At 35.4% G+C, this 5,426-nt stretch overlaps 2 pseudogenes; both read left to right on the forward strand.

Annotated features, from left to right (window-relative positions):
- The first annotated feature begins 248 nt into the window (after positions 1–248).
- LOC111877565 (uncharacterized) lies at positions 249–1,063 on the forward strand (annotated as a pseudogene).
- Positions 1,064–1,242: 179 nt separating this feature from the next.
- Positions 1,243–3,948, forward strand: LOC128125887 (E3 ubiquitin-protein ligase UPL3-like; annotated as a pseudogene).
- The last annotated feature ends 1,478 nt before the right edge of the window (positions 3,949–5,426 follow it).

The following is a 5,426-nucleotide window of genomic DNA, read 5'->3' on the forward strand; positions in this document are numbered from 1 at the left end:
TCTATCTATCTTTCATCTTGGCAATCACGACCATTCAACCTAACAAGGACGAGCATTGCACTCTTGATTTCCCTAACTTTTTCTCATTTTCTGATTCAAAGTTGAAAGAATCGAAAAAAAATCTATCAATTTTGAAGCCTAGAGAATCACAACAACCGACTTCATTACATATTCATCTTATTCACATTACCACTTCGAATCTCCTACCCTAATTTTCCCTCAGCAACAATTCTAGCAGCTTCGCAGACATGGCTCAAAAACCCAGATGGGGCGAATTGGAGGAAGAAGCTGATGGCGGTGACTATGACTATTTGTTGCCACCGAAATAGGTTATTGGACCCGACGAACACGGGTTGAAAGTACAAATTCAACAACGAAGGTAATCAGGTTAAGATTACCACCACCACACGCATCCGTAAAATCGCTAATGCTCGGCTGAGCAAGCGCACCATGGAGAGGTGTTCTTGGCCTATGTTCGGTGATGCCATTCAAGAGGACGTCAGCGCCAAACTCACCATGGTTTCTACCGAGGAAATCATCTTTGAGTGACCAAGGGCTCCAGGTACGTCATCCCTAGATCTGAAATTTCAGATAATTGTAACAATCCTTTACAATTATTTATGTGAAATTGTTAAGGCATATGTAGTTGAAGAAGTTTATTACTTTATTTACATCTAGCCCTAGTTCTTTACATCAGGTTTATTGCCTAGATCAACAGTTTCAGTTGCAATTCACTATACACATATCAATCATCATGACAATAGTCAATCACTACCGATTTAAAAACTTAGGAATCTATCTCAATTTCATTGCTGCTTGTTAGATATGCAGATTGTGAATGCGAAGTTTTGAAGACTCAAATGCAGTTGGAGACCCATTAGCCCAAATGTCGAAAGGAGGAGATGTATTGATGGTATGCAGGACATGTGGGAAGAAAGGAGACCATTGGACCTCAAATAGCCCTTACAAGGACTTGGCTCAGCCTACCGAGTCCTTCTCTGAGAATACAAACCCTTCAGACTCATCAGCCACGGGTGAATTTGGACTCTGGTTCCCATCATAATCACACTAATTTTCTTACACTTAGAGACCCGATGATTTAGGGCACTAATTCTTGATTGAAGTGACCGATTAAGATGAACGCATTTAGTTCTTTCTTTTTCTTTTATTTGACAAGTTCCACCACATATGAACTTCATATGTGGGTTGCCCTGTTGTAAAGCTTGAAGGATGGGGACCTAAATGTGGGAGGAGAAACAAGAAGTAAGTTTGATTCTCTATAGACTTCATTTGAGTGATTTAACCGTGGATATTATGTATGATTAGCTTATTATGAATTCATATTTAGTTGTTTGTGAATCTTTACTACGAGAAATACTTGTTGGCAACATGGTTTAAGTTCTTTTTCGCATCGATGATCAAGGTTACATTAGTTGATGAAACTTGAAAGAAAGAAGCTTTAACAAATTGGCCAGTTGAAGTTAGGTTGATAGTTTTCACATGTTTGCCTGTTCTAGATCAAGTGTTAATAGAAGGAGAAATGGTTTTTTTGATTGAATGTAATTTGATCTTTTTTCATCTTTATTGTTTATGGGGTTATGTTTATCTAGCGATTAATTTGTTGATAAACTTGTGGCTTCCAAATTCACAGGTCGATTTAAATAATTTGGAAGAGTACATTTCATTGGTGGTTGATGCTACTGTCAAGACTGGTATCACAAGGCAATTGGAAGCATTTAGAGCTGGCTTTAATCAGGTCATCATCTTTTTCCAACATTCTAATATGCTAAATTGTTTATGGAATTAGAAAATATACAAAATAATTTTTTTAAGCTATTATTTTATCTTATTACTATCAGGTTTTTGAGGCTTCAAGTTGACAAATATTTTCTCCAAGTGAGTTGGATTATTTACTCTGTGGGCGTAGAGAAATGTGGGAGGTAATTTGCTCATCTTTTTTCTACTTAAACATAACATGTATTTTTTGTGAAAATGATATGATGTAGAGAATTCATGTTTCTTTTAAATGCAGGCTGATACACTTGTGGAACACATAAAATTCGACCATGGATACACATCCAAGAGCTTTGTAGTAATTAATGTGAGTAATTTATTTTTTTTAGCGATATTCAGGGAAGATTTATAAATTTATATTATAGTTAATATTAATAATTTTGTTTATGTCTCTTTGTTAGTTGCTTGAGATAATGGGAGAGTTCAATCCAGAACAGCAAAGGGCATTCTGTCAGTTTGTTACTGGTGCACCTCGGCTTCCTCCAGGTGGCTTGGCTGTCTTGAACCCTAAGTTGACCATTGTCAGAAGGGTAAAAACACCCCCTCAACCACCCCTTGTTTTCAAAATTTTATCTAGGTGAATTACGAAATTGCCCCTCCTCAGTCACTAACCCTTTATTAATTACAACGCTCTTCAAAGCTCCAACAACACTGAATCAAATGCTGCGGGTGGAGTGTCGGAATCTGCAGATGATGATTTGCCAAGTGTCATGACATGTGCCAACTACCTCAAGCTTCTTCCTTATTCCACCAAGGTAAACAAACTTTTCATTTCTTTCTATCACAAAGAAATGGTTTTTTGATTGAAGAGTATTGTTTCCCCTCTTCTCAATAAGACTTTGATGCAAATATAGATAAAAATGTCTGGATTTTAGACAAATCTGATTAGAAGTAGTTTTGAATCAAATTGATAAAGAAGTCACAGAACCCTAAATTATCTGGATTTCTTTTACACTTCAGTTATGATGTTTTGTGGTCTAAGTCACCTTTATGTCACATTCTGTGTGATTTGGCCAGAATTGGAATTAGGATTGGAACTGGAATTCGATTCCATTCTAATCCCGCATCATGTTTGCAACACTGTCTCTTTATAAATAGTAAATACTCTAACTACCCTTTTAACCCTATATCTCACAAGTAAACATATCTCTTGCATTTCCATCTACTTTTCCTCTACATATTGTTTACAAATTCCAATCTATTTCTTATCAACCAAATGTGTGAGAGAATCCAATTTCTTGAGATTCCAGATCCTTCAAATTCCAATTCCTTTGAATATGGTTCATTTATTTGTGTATTATATAGCACCATACTTTCATTTCTTTTTTTAAGACATTCTATTTTCAAATTTTTTTCTTATCAAGGCATTCTATTTTGAAAACTTTACCCATTTATAACATTCTTATTGTTTGCATTTACACTTCTTTACACGTCCCAATTTCAATTCGTTTATTTAAAAATTGGTCATTTTAGGTTTTAGATTTTATTGATAACACGTGAGACATGTGATAAAGAAAGAATCAGCTAATAAAAATTAGATATTCACCTCTTTTTCTATATTTTGTACGATAATAACATACAAAATTTGTATATTTGGCAGAAACTTTGACCAGGACTTGTTTTCAATCTCTTGTGTGTGCAAATGACGTAACTACCTCTAGAAAGTTTTTTAAGAAAAATAAATTGGATCTGAGGAAGGCACCATGATATTAACTTCAGTTGCTATAGTAGTTGTTATAGATGTTTTGCCTTTTCTATTCAAAATTATAACTTAAAAACACCACCCGTTCCCTTTTTTCTAGCTTGTATTATTGTTGTTGGCTTCCAAATGAGGCCTTAATTGTCATAAACATTCTACTGTTAGATTTGGCCCTAATTTCTTTAATAGTCAACGATAGTGGGGTAGCATATTGAACTATTTGTTTAAGAAAGACATTATATCTTGTCCAATTTATATTTGAATTCAAGTTATGCATAATATCAATATTGTTGGATTAATAAATACATTATACCTAAAGAATAAAGATTGTATGATGAAAGAAAGATTGTAAATTACCAACTAACCTACATTTTTTTCTATAGTTTTATCTTGTTTCTGATATAGCCATGAAAGAACTCATTGCAGTTGCCACCAACAGAGAAGGTAAGCTATAATATGCCAAAGTTGAATTACTTTTTAAGAAATAGCAACTGTCACACCCCCGAACCAGACGGCGGAAACGTCCGGGGGCTGTCGTGACTCAATTGAATACCATAACATTGAATATATATGAAACATAACAACATTCGTCACCATTCATCAACATAGTACAACCAGTAGTGTTTACATATCATACATTGTTAAACATTACATTCCCCAAAAATTAATTTGTTCAATTCATACAAAAATAAACTGCAACCGTCACTGAATATGATTTCCCTTGATTCACTGGTTCCCTGAGAATACAAGTATTTTGAAAAACGTCAACATATGAAATGTTGGTGAGTTCATAAGTAGTGTTTGAAATCGAATGTTTGTATTGTTTGAAAAACCACCAGAAAATCCGATATTTTCTGAAAAGATAAGCTTTTGAAAACATTTGTGAAGATCCATAGGTATGCTTGTTTGTTTCTATACTTGTAAAAAAAATGTTCATTGAAAATGTATGCATTTCAAATTTGTAAGTATTGAAAACCCTAGGAAAACCTGATGTTCTCCTAGTTCCTTGAATTACGTGATGTTACATTGAAACCATTGCATAGCGTATAGTGTCAGTCCCAGGCGACGTTGGAAGGTTCTCGAGCAGGATTATTTACTACAAACCCGCGTTACACAAACGCCCAGTTTATAGTTATACTAACGACTCCGAAGGCATCGTCAGTACTAATCGCGTTATCCAATCGCCCTGACTAGGTGTAGTCCCACATCCGAAGAGAAAGAGGTCACGAAGACCCCGGTAACTCCATTAGCCGGTTGGGGATAAAATGTACGAGGGGTCCCCGACCCGCCTCGCATGAAATGTAGACTTTACTAGCAATACCAAAGGACCCTTGAGGACCGGTGGTATACAAGCCATTGAAAGTCCATTTACGTTGTGTCGGATCGGTAAAACCCAACACACCGTAAAAAAATGTCTTCGGGCCTTAAGATCAGGTCATTGGGCTAGCTAGGCTCAACGAACAAGATTTTACACTTGTGGGGCCCAAAGATGGTGCGTAGACGTCTGTGCACACTCGCATGTATATGTATTACCAAACGTTACTTGTATGAATCGTAGTGTCGTAGTGTTAGTAGTTGTAGATTTCTATTAGCTCGAGACCGAGCCAATTCGTTTAACAACGACTTTTGGGTATTGTAATGTATTGTATTTCGTCGATAGTCGCGGTGCCATTATTTGATCAAATTGTGTACATTGAACTAGCCTTGAAATATTCCTGTTTTCAGCCCCTCATTATTTGTAAAATTTACATTTTCAACCCTTTTTATTAAATACTTCCCGGTTTGGTCCTTAAACTATTTTTCTTGACATTTTAACACCAAAAATTATTGAAATTAATATTTTTCAACATATTTTTCATAAAAACAGTTTAAGTCCTTAAAAATGCAGTTTTCTCGGTTTTAATCCCTTCTTTTCGCAACTTTGACAATTTTG

Source organism: Lactuca sativa, chromosome 2, assembly GCF_002870075.4.
Source record: "Lactuca sativa cultivar Salinas chromosome 2, Lsat_Salinas_v11, whole genome shotgun sequence".
In the NCBI taxonomy this organism is placed as follows: Eukaryota; Viridiplantae; Streptophyta; class Magnoliopsida; order Asterales; family Asteraceae; genus Lactuca; species Lactuca sativa.